Below are 12,178 nucleotides of genomic sequence, written 5' to 3' on the forward strand. Positions count from 1 at the left end.
CAGAAGTATGCAAATGAGGCTAAGCGGGGAATATTGCCGAGCCTCATTTGCATATCTAATGAGCCGCCATTTTTGTGGAAGAGGCTCTTGCACCAGAAGGAGCTGTCTACACTGCCCGTTCTTGCGCAAGAAAACCCCTCTTGCGCAATGCCGTTACACTGATTATTTTCAGGAATAACGGCATTGTGCAAGAGGGGTTTTCTTGAGCAAGAAGGGGCAGTGTAGACGCTCCTTCTGGCGCAAGAGCCTCTTCTGCAAAAATGGCGGCTCATTAGATATGCAAATGAGGCTCGGCGATATTCCACACTTAGCCTCATTTGCATACTTCTGGTGCAAGATTGCGCCAGTGCAGACATAGCCTAAGTTTTTTAATAGCTGCGTTTGCTTAAAAAAAGTAAGCATTCCTTTGGATAGTTCGGATCTTGGCAAAATGCTGAAGTGTTAGCTATGTTTAAATTTGATATGTTTTTTTCCTTTATACAGAGAATTAGCCATGCATTTTAATTCTGTGGCCTTTCATACACTGAAATTGTATCATTTAACTAAAATCTCTCTTTTAAATCAACTTAAATGGGCCCTTTAAACCTGTTTGCAACAGGCTTATATCAAGTTTAGTTTAGTCACTTAAATTGGCTTCAAAATAGATGACCAGGCCCTTTTTTTGTTTAAGCTAAAGACAGTAGCAAACTAACTTCAGTTAAATCAGTTTACTCCAAAATAGAGTAAACACAGTCTTTCACACAGTCTTTCAAAAAAATGTGGTTTCATTCATTGGTGCAAGTTTGTGTACAGGACAGAAAATATTAAAGAGCAAAAGGAAAGTGCTTATGAAAATGCACAAGATGAATCACTTGCCTAACATATAACAGAGGGGTAGCTGTGTTAGTCTGAATCTGCATAAACAACAAGAAGTCCTGTGGCACCTTATAGACTAACAGATTTATTGAAGCATGAGCTTTCGTGGGCAAAGACCCACTTTGTCAGATGCATGTAGTGGAAATTCTAGAGGTAGATGTGTGTGTGTGTGTGTGTGTGTGTGTGTGTATATATATATATATACACAGACACATGAAAAGAAAAGAGTACCAATCGAGGAGGGCCAGAGATAATGAGGTCAGTTCAGTCAGGGATGTGGCCCGCTTCAGCAGCTGATGTGGAGGTGTGAACACCAAGAGAGGAGAACTGCTTTTGTAATTGGCTAGCCATTCACAGTCTTTGTTTAATCCTAAATTGATAGTGTCAAATTTGCAAATAAATTGTAGCTGTGCAGTTTCTCTTTGAAGTCTCTTTGCAGGATGGCTATTTTTAAATCTGCTACTGTGTGTCCAGGAAGATTGAAGTGTTCTCCTACAGGTTTTTGTATGTTACCATTCCTGATATCTGATTTGTGTCCGTTTATTCTTTAATGTAAGGACTATCTACTTTGGCCAATGTATATGGCAGAGAGGCATTACTGGCACACGATGACATATATTACTTTGGTAGCTGTGCAGGTGAATGAGCCCATGATGGTGTGGTTAATGTGGTTAGCTCCTGTGATGGTGTCATTGGTGTAGATATATGGGCAGAGTTGGCACCGAGGTTTGTTGCAGCGATTGGTTCCTGAGTGAGAGTTACTGTGGTGTGGTATATAGTTGCTGGTGAGAATTTGCTTCAGGTTGGTGGGCTGTCTGAGAGAGGTCTGTGAGAGTGAGGGATTATTGTCCAGGATGGGTTGTAGATGACTGATGATGCCTTGGAGACGTTTTAGCTGGAGACTCTAGGTGATGGCCAATGGTGTTTTGTTATTTTCTTTATTGGGCCTGTCTTGTAGCAGGAGGCAACTGGGTACATGTCTGGCTCTGTAAATCTATTTCCTCACTTCCTGGGGTGGGTATTGTAGTTTTAAGAATGCTTGGAGAAGATCTTGTAGGTGTTTGTCTCTGTCTGAGGGGTTGGAGCAAATGTGATTGTAACTTAGAGGATAAAGTCACAGAGCTCGGCCACCAGTTGTGCCGTGGCATCATCAGGGATACTGTTCCTGAAAGCTTGTGTGACGGCGCGTTGGGGGTCCCCCGTCTCCTGCACCCCGAAATGGCACAAACAGACTGCACCAGCCGGTGGAATAGAGGAAGTTTATTGCCTCTCCAGGATACAGCACAGCACAGATGTAATCTGGTCCCAGAGCTGGGCTAGGATGCCTCAGGCCCCCTTGAGATGGGGGAGACTGGGCCCCTAAACTCCAGCCCCTTTCCCTAGGCTGTCTCCTCCATGCCCCCAGCCAGCAACCAACTAACTCTCTTCCAGCCCTGCCCCCCAGCCAGGGCAGCATTCCACCTTCCTTTGTTCCTCTCCATGGGGGGTGTCTGGCCATACTGGTTTGCATAGTGACTCATCCTGTTTTGCTGGGTCGTGGTACCCACGGCAGCAAGTGGGGGTTACCCCAGAGCCAGCAGCATAGAAACCAGCCAGGTACCCCCACTACGTCACAGCTTGTATTCCATCTTTATGTGGGATGTTGATGTAGAGAGCCTCTACATCCATATTGGCTAAGAAGGTGTTTTCTAGAAGATCACCAATGCGTTGTAGTTTTCTCAGGAAGTCAGTGGAGTCTCGAAGATAGCTGGGAGTGCTTGTGTCGTAGGATTTGCATAGAGAGTCTACATATCCAGACAGTCCTGCAGTGAGAGTGCCAATGCCTGAGATGATGGGGGCGTCCAGGATTTCCAGGTTTATGGATCTTGGGTAGTAGATAGAATAACTCTGGTTGGGGCTCTAGGGGTGTGTGTCTGTAGATTTGTTCCTGTGCTTTTGTAAGGAGTGTCGTGAGCAGATGGTGTAGTTTCTTTGTGTACTCCTCAGTGGGACCAGAGGATAGTGGCCTATAGAATGTGGTGTTGGAGAGTTGTCTGGCAGCCTCCTTTTGTTAGACTGACCTATACATGATGAAAACAGCACCTCCTTTATCAGCCTTTTTGATTATAATGTCAGAGTTGTTTCTGAGGCTGTGGATGGCATTGCTTTCTTCACGGCTGATGTTATGGGGCAAGCGATGCTGCTTTCCCACCATTTCTGCACGTTGGTGGAAGCATTAACATACTGCATCAACTTTGCTTTACAAAATTACAACAGATAGCAGATTCTTTGAAATTTAGGTTCAGGACACAGAAAGTGAAATAAGTGGTTGCATAGCTAGTTAGGTTTTTGTTTGCAGTGGTTATCAATTAATGTTTGCTAAGTGAATTTCCAAATAGTTTATATATGACCATAGTGTGGCTGATTTTATTTAATTTCCAATCTTATATTTGTCATATTCAATATCTGGAAAAAGTTGCATAGAGAGTCTGGAGAAAACAAACCAGGGCGTTTGCTGCATCAGGGAAGGTCAACACCTGGCCCCTTTGCTGCTGGCTCCTGGTCTCTCCCCAGCCACTGAGCTCCCTTGCTGGTTGGCGGCCCCTGCTCCCAAAGATCTCCTCTCAGCTGCCATTCCTGCTGCCACTGGCCTGGCTGGGCTCCCACCCCCGTGAGGGCCACTGGCTCTGCTGCTGCTGGCCTGGCAGGGCTCCCAGTTACCTGCCCTCTTGTCACTGGACTTCCCGCTGCTGGGTCTCTGGTCCAGGAACATTCGTGGTCCTGTTGGATCATGGATGTTGCCAGACCAGAGTCCTGGTTTAGAGAGGTTCACTGTGTACTATTCAGAAAACAAAACACAGGATGACAAAGACAGAAAATTTAGTTCTCAAGGTATGGATTGCTTTGCATTGTTCAAGTCTAATATAATATAAACGTAAATCAGACCAACCCCAACTTTTAAAAGCTGTATAGGCAGCTGTGGAGGCTTGTTTCTCAGGTGAATCAAATTCAGCGTGGCAGCTGCAAGCTGGTGCTGTGGAATTTTGTGGTGCCTTGTGGGTACGCTACTTTTAGCATGACCCTGTGGCATTTTGTCATTCTAAAACTTCTTGTGCGTGAAATTATTAATCTCAGTACAACTCTGACAACGTTACACTGTTGTTGCTGCAGTGTCAATTTATAATACATTGTGTGTGTAACTTGCCAAAATAATGGCTATTTTTTTGTTCTAAAATTGAGGAATTAATTTCCCTCCTTCAGTTATTTAGACTCTAAAAACATCTCATCAGATTCTAAGCTAGATGAGCATCACTTCAGGAGACCAATGATACCAGAAATGCAACTTGAGTAAGGGGGCTCAGAACATGGTGGTTTCCTAAACTAATTATAATACAATTGCAATTTGTAATGTAGATGGAGTCAAACACTTTTGATAGCTGTCCTAAATGCTCTGTGAAGTAGCCCTGTTAGTCTGTAACTTAAAAAACGAGTGGGCCTTAGAGCAGAGATCAGCAACCTTTTCAAACCAAAGAGCCAGATTACATCAAAGTTCAGAACAAGTGATCAACAAAATGCCGTATAAGAATGTCCAGTTGCATGACAACTTAATACTATTGAAAATTGAAATAATGATTAATAATAGCACAAATGAAACAGTACTCACAGACTTTATTTAATGGGACGTCTGCTGCTGCATCTTTTTGCACATTTCTTTGAAGTCAAAACCAGCTTCAGGTTGTCTTTGGTCAATCTTATGGCAGAGGGCTGGGGATGCGGGGGTGCATAAGTTTGGGGATGTGGGGGTATGAGGGACTCAGAACAGGGGGTTCAAGTGTATGATGGGCTCAGGGCTATGGTGGTGCAGGAGTGTTATGATGCTGAAGCCAGACGGGGACTGGGCCATAATTGGAGGCTTGTTGGCAAGGCTTCATTTTTGAGTAAAGTAATATATTATGCCCAACACAAAAGGTTTCAACATTGTCTTTATTTATGGCAGGGGTACCATTTTTGGGTCAGGGGTCACTCACCCACAGAAAAATCAGTCAGGGACCACACGTGAGAAGCAAAAAAAAAAAAAAAACCAATCCCTCCAAAGCCTCACTGATGTGGCCCCCAACTGAGATACTTCACTCCCTTGGTGCTTCAGCCCCACGGAGGGGGAGGGACAGGGAGGACTGAAGTTCAAGGCCTCAGGCCAGATTAACTCTTTTGGGGTTCCAGGGTTAGTGGATTTTGTGGGCCCTCCTAAAGCTCTGGGGTGGAACAAAAAATGAGGGGTCCAGTGTGTGGGACAGAATGGCCATTGAGTAGGGTAGGAATGGGGGTGCAGGAGCAGGGAGGGGAAAGGCGTGCGCAGAGCCGTTTGTAGCACCGGCTTTTTCCCTGATCGCGCAGCAAGGCTCAGGCCTTTCTCCACTCCCTTGCGCCTGCAGGAAGCAGGTGCTGGCTCCAGTCTTGTGAGGGTCACGAGGCTACAGCGCCAACACGGGCTCCCTGTTGTGGGAAGGACCGAAGAGTGAAGGGGAGCTGAGCTCGAGATGTGAGCCATATTTGGCTCCTAAGTGAGACATATATGGCTTGCGACCCTTGCCTAAGAGACTTACAAAAATGTATACAATATCATGAGCTTTCGTGGGCACAACCCACTTCTTCAGATGAGTAGCAACTTCCTGTAGACATACCCATCTTGACTGTATAAATGGGCCTTTTAAATTGTTGAACCTTTCCATTCTACGCTCTGTGTCCCGATCCCCAGAAAGGGGACTCACAATGCTGATTAATGTAGTCTTTCAACATATAGGACTAAATTGTGGCTTGTCCTATACAGGGGCTCAAAAAGATACTCTGAGTTAGCCAGGGCTCACTCAGGGGCACTTCCAGTTGTGCTCATTTGCTTTTACAATGTGAACTTGTTAGATCTGTCGATAGCACACTAACATGTTAGTAAGAAGCTAGTATTTGCCATGGCTTTTTACCTGTGTTGTGGATCTACAGACTTCAGGTTTAGGAATGCCAGTCCAGCACTGTTCAGAAACACTGATTTACTTTTAAATAATTTGATTAATTATTGCAGTTCTTGTGGACTACTGAAAGATTTAATATCAGCCAATTTTGTTATTTTACTTTATGCATAATATTCCCTCTCCTTTTAAGTTTCTCTAATCTGAGGTTCTACTATATAATAAACAATGAAAAATGTTAGTTTTGTCAAACTTTCCTCTCTGATCTGTGATTACAGAGATAATCTCAAATATATATAAAATAAATATCTTGGTTTACTTATATTGAACCAGTTTTAACATAAATGGGTGATACTGGAAACATGCCCTTTTGCCTCCTTTTAATACACTGGAATGTGCAAATCCAGACTTTATCTAGTATCCTCAGGTTAGGAACAACTCTGTCTAGAGTTCTCTTAAAAGGTTAGCATGCCATTTACATTCCCAAGCAATTTGTTTTGCAGCCAGAAGTCTGATCACTTGATGTTCCATCTGTTTGGGTTGTCTGTTCTTCTCATTTTGTACAGTTGATAGTTTCAAAGCTATGTATGAAGATTTATAGCTTCTTAAAACAGTACTGCTTACAAGAATAGTTTAACATGCCAAGCATCTCGATGTTATCAACACTTATTTCAATGTTGCTCTGTGGTTATGCGGTACAGTTTATTTTTAGGTGATACAAACAATAAAATTCTCTAATAAAAATACTCCTGGCTTCCTAAGATTCAGCTTCCAGTGGAAAAATCGACAACATTCCCTTCAGGCAAAATAAAAATTAATGTATAGTTTCAAAGATTGTTCCTCATGGGGATACTCTGTTAAATCCCAAGCCTATTCTTCATTGTCAGTGGGAGAATGATCAAGGCCATAAACTTTTGGAAGGAGGGATTGGTTGGATTCAGAACTTCCCATCTATGAACTAATATATGTGGTTACACCTTTGTTCTGTTGTGACTGATGCTGTCTGGGCTATGGAGCCAACACAAACAATTTTACAGAAAACAGAGACTTGTAATATTTGTTTTCTCGTTGATTGCAAATGATAGTTTCCATGAAGGCTTGCTTGTTACCTGGGGGACGCAATGTCATGTAGCAGATGAAGCGGAATTCTGAAATTAATAAGACATAGGTAGTTTTTTGAAGTTAAGACATTTTTATTTTTTTAATGAAATGCAATAAAAAAGGAGAGAGCAAGCAATCTGCATTATGGCTTATGGACCCTGAGTAGTCCTTTTGGATATATTTTTTCTCATGGAGAAATGTTAGTAATGATGACAGCTGATGCATGGAAGCATGTCCTCTAACTTTGACCAAAAGGCTCTTTGCATTTTATGGTATTTCCCACTTGGGAAATAAAAACTTGCAGGGGAGGAAATCACTGTGTCCTTTGGGTCACCAAGAAATAGGCATCATGTAAGTAAACATTTAAGATGTAATGACTGATTTTTCTGAGTACCAACGGATTCTGATAATTTTAGTTTTATATGGTGTCTTACAGAGACTCCAGTTTTTTCCCCCAAAACTGTTTATGAGAATCAGCCAGCTCTCTGCAAAAGTGAAACATGCAATTCTGAAACAGCACTGTAAGAGTTTAGGTGGCATTTGGGCAAGAGATGAAAGTTAGTAGCCCTGCTTGTGTGAAGAATGCAGTGGTAACCTTCCATTACTGCATGTGAACAGGACCTTAATTTGTCATTTCATTCAAAAAATAACAACTCCAGCTTCCTGGCAACCCTGGATCCTATGGTTGCACATTTTCAGTTCTGATTCTAAGGAATATTGTTACTTGAATGACCAGCTCAACTTTATGTAGCAGTTAAGTAGTTCTGGTAGTCTCCCATCCGAATATTGACTCCGCTCATTATGATTTGATTGGACCAAAGCAGAAGGTGATCTGGCTGCATGACTTTTATTTAATTAAAATAATGGAAATATTTTAAAATGTTAAATACCTTTTCTTATTTGTCCAAGCTGCTGCAGGGGTATCTTTCTATAGATTTGAGCGCTTGCTAGCCAGAAACTTTCTTCTGTAGCTGTCCTGTTCCCAGTCTTGCCCCCTTACTTCTTGGAGCATCTGCATTTACTCTGTTCATTCCACTTAACACTTTTTTTTTTAGTTAGCAGCCTGATAATCAAGGCTTCATGAGACTATAAAGCCAGTATTAGTAACAATGAATCTTCATTACTACTGAAGCAGACCAGGCCGGGTGTCTTTTATAGTCATGTGACTTTGTGGAGATAGCAACAAAGAAATTGCTATTTGTTCCAACTGCTTAGAACAGTGCTGCTGTTCTCTAGTGAAATGATTTGTATTAAAATAATAGTTTGATTGTTTTACTCACATTAAAAGTGTGCAGGCATTACCTGATGAACACAGACTCTATTCTGTATTACTGTTTGCTCATACAGTTTTGCATTATAAAGCAGTTTATAACTGGTTTGTATATGTAAGGGAGAAGAGGGGTAGAGTGTTTGTTTTTGTTGTTGACCTAAGCGCCTGATCACTGACATACACATATATAACAACTGAATGAATTTCAGTATGCAACATTTCACAGGTTTGATATATATTGAAACTGTTCTTACTAGTGATTTGTAGTGTACTACAGGCACTAGGGTTGTCATGCACATTATAAAGAGATGAGAAAACAACTTCCCTCCTTTTAACCTCATCTTCTTGATGATAATGATCTATATATCTACAGATAGGCAAAAAGCTTACCAGCTCCCCTGCCTGAACAAACTGGCTATGTCTAGACTGGCATGATTTTCCGCAAAAGCTTTTAACGAAAAAGTTTTCCGTTAAAAGCATTTGCGGAAAAGAGTGTCTAGATTGGCACGGACGCTTTTCCGCAAAAGCACTTTTGTGGAAAAGCGTCCATGCCAATCTAGGCGCGCTTTTGCACAAAAAAGTCCCGATCGTCATTTTTGCGATCGGGGCTTTTTTGCGCAAAACAAATTTGAGCTGTCTACACCGGCCCTTTTGCGCAAAAGGACTTTTGCCCAAATGGGAGCAGCATAGTATTTTCGCAAGAAGCACTGATTTCTTACATGAGATCGTCAGTGTTCTTGCGGAAATTCAAGCGGCCAGTGTAGACACCTGGTAAGTTTTTCCACAAAAGCAACAGCTTTTGCGGAAAAACTTGCCAGTCTAGACACAGCTAAGTATAGCAGCTTCAGGGGGTAGTCGAGTTAGTCTGTACAGGATAAACTTAAAAAACAACAAATGGTCCAGTCATCTGAAGAAGTGGGCAGTGCCCACGAAAGCTCATGATACTATCTACATGTTTTGTCAGTCTGTAAAGTGCTACCAGACCATTTGTTTAAGTTTAAACTAAGTATAGTATGTGTCAACAAAAGTCTTACATCATTCCTCATAATCAATATAATTTATTTTGATACTATGCACCCAAATGACATCCTTTCTCTTATGACCATCCTGCTCTATCCCATGTTAAAGTTTTCGGCTTAGTTACAATTTATGAAAGGACTGATGGCAATCATTCTTCATTTAAGTGGGTGTCTGAACTACATCCATTACACCACAGTCACAGTGCAGTTGAGCCACCTCATTCAGGAGAGCCTTTTCTACACGATGGGTGTGAAAAAACCCAAACTGATGAGATCGTAATGAGAAAGTCACAAGTAACAGCAACTGGCTTAGCTCTACTGAAGATGTGTGAAAATTCATGTGTGTGCTTCTCCACTTTGCTATTCATTGGTTTCAAGTATTGGATTGTCTGCTAAATCTCCCTTCTCCATATGCAAACACGTGTAGAAGAAGAGGGTACAGTATGATGGGAAAGTGTGTTAAAAATACACACACAAGCTGCTTTATAAGATAAGGACAAAAGGTTTCTAGGTAAAATTTAATGGTAGAAACAGGCTTAGTAGCTTGGAATGAATAGGACACCACTGCAGCAGAGTAAAATCCCTCTTATGTACCATAGTTCCCAGGTCCCTTCTCTGTCATCCCTAATATCCAACCATAAAGGATTTTGAGGGCTAGGTGACTGCTTAATAAGTAGACTACAATAAAAATGCTAAGCTTGCAATAATTCTTTTGCTTCTGTTGGTACAAGTAAAGGGCTAATGAGATAAGAGAAGGGCCCAGGACTAAGGAGGTGGGGGGGAAGGGGGCGGCTGGTATTTATGGAGATTCAGTCTGTGTGGCTGAATGAGTTCCAGTGATTTTTAGTATCCACACGGCCACTCTCTCTTTCATCCTCAGATCAAAATTATCTGCTCAAAGACCTTGGAGTAGAAAAGCAGACATGTAGAGAAGATAATACATGGTTTCTAATACCTGCCATGCTCTCAATATAAAAGAAGATACACTTCCCCATCAGGGTCTCACATGTAATCTCTCTCTGCTTTAATTTGGCACAGTAGGTAATTTCAACTTTCTATATCTGGGCCATAAGAAATGAAAATTGTAGTGTGTATACATTTGTGTGGGTAACTAGTCAGGGAGGAGAATTTTCTTTTGTTGTTTTTTTATTATTTGAGAATTAGATGTAAACTTCCTGATTTTTCTTTTGTATTTATACCTTCTGCTATATTGTTTTTGTTTTGTTTTTAACAAAACCTTCTCCTTATTAATGAAAAGGGACCTAATAACTTTGTACTGTTTTAATCATCAATCATTTAGTTAGGAGATCATGCCAATTTCTCTTTGAGTTGCTGTGAGTCTTGGGGTAGGGTTAGTGCAATCCTGGGTCATAGGCACTCCAAGATGTAAGGACTCCACATTCATGCTCTGGCTCTGAAACTTTTGATATTAGCAGAGCCAATAGCACAAGAGGGTATAAATCACTTGATATCACAGTGTATTTTAGGAACCCTCTGTGACATTTGTTTACTATCCACTTTGTGAATGAGTATTGAAATTGTAATCTTATTTAAAATTCTACTTTGGATTTACTTGGCTTTTCTTCTTGGCTTTTCCTTTTTTATGGCAGTAAGTGGAGAATGGGGGGATACGGAGAACTTCCTCATTATGGGTACTTCATATCTAGAAATGGGGATAAAGTTTATATATTTGTAACAAAGGGAACTGAGAAGAGTGTATTGTGTACATGGTGGTGGGGAAATACCATCAAAGCAGAGACAGAGGAAGAGACGAACACAGAGTAATCATTTGGTAACACAGACTAATACATTTTTTTTCTTAATCCTGGGATAGCAGCTAAAGTAGCAGTGATGAGGAAAAGGAGGAGGTGGCATACTTGCTGTTCACAGACTATTTCTGAAAGGCTGATTTTAAAAACTAGAGAGGCAAAATCTTTTACAAGTGCTGAAAATTTCCAATCTGCCACTTTCTTCTTGCTTCTAATACTTTGTCCTTCACTTGCTCTGTATTGCTCTGGGGGCTGACTGTGACCTCAAGTATCCCAATTTCTTCCTTGTCCCTCTGTAACAGTAATGGACAACCTTAATAGGGTTGCCAGGTGTCTGGCATTGAACCGGACAGCCTGGTATTTGCGTCTTCTATCCAGTTAAAAAATTCAGAAAAAACGGACATCTAAAATGTCAGTAGGCCTCTTGGGAAATGCTGGGGTGAAGGGAGGGGGGATCGACCCATGACTGCATTTTGGCCCCAGGCCTTCTTTGTGTGTATCTGCTCAACATAATTTTTTCCCGGCTTTTTTTGAGGGGGGGGGGGGAGGGGGCGGGCGGTTGGCATTTTTTGTGAAACCATCTGGCAAACATAGTAACTTAGGCTAATGAGTGTGCTGCATGAATGGGCTGCAGCTTTGTGTATCTTCAGTTTGTGGGGTGTGCTGGTAAAGCGGTGTTACAGTTCAGATTGGATGAAGAGGGAAGACAGCTCTCACTGTCAATGTTGCGTACAATCAGTACTGGGGATGTAAAATTCTGTGTAATTGGTTAACCAGTTAAATGTATTGTTTCACCAGTTAACTGATTAAAGCGGGGGGCAGGCGGAGGGGCCCTCCAGCCCATCAGTGGGCTGGAGTAGGGCCACTGGTCCGGAGCAGTCCCCCTGCTGTTGGTAGCTCCTGCTTGCGGGGCACCTTGGCCTGCTGTGAACAGAGGCGTCTCACTGGCAGGTGAGGGACTGCTCCAGTCCCAACCAGTTAACTGAAATTGGTAAGCATCACCTGTCAAGGTTAACCTTCCATATCCCTAACCAGCATACACCTCACTTCATGTGCCCTTATTTTACATGTGTGTCACTTTAGTATTGTCCATAGGATAAAACCAACATGGATGGAAAACAGTGGAATCTGGCAACCCTGTGTGTAAGTAATAGTAAATAAAATGTCTCAAGTGCCACACATAGTGGCCCTCTGTAAGGTATGATGTGGGCCTCTAAAAGTCTG

The 12,178-nt window shown here is 42.0% G+C and overlaps 1 long non-coding RNA gene across 8 annotated transcripts in view; it reads left to right on the plus strand.

Moving 5' to 3' along the window:
• Positions 1-12,178, plus strand: part of LOC112543827 (uncharacterized) — a 153,045-nt gene that overhangs the window by 10,951 nt on the left and 129,916 nt on the right. The gene's annotated exons all lie outside the window — the stretch shown is intronic.

This window comes from Pelodiscus sinensis, chromosome 6 (assembly GCF_049634645.1).
Source record: "Pelodiscus sinensis isolate JC-2024 chromosome 6, ASM4963464v1, whole genome shotgun sequence".
In the NCBI taxonomy this organism is placed as follows: domain Eukaryota; kingdom Metazoa; phylum Chordata; order Testudines; family Trionychidae; genus Pelodiscus; species Pelodiscus sinensis.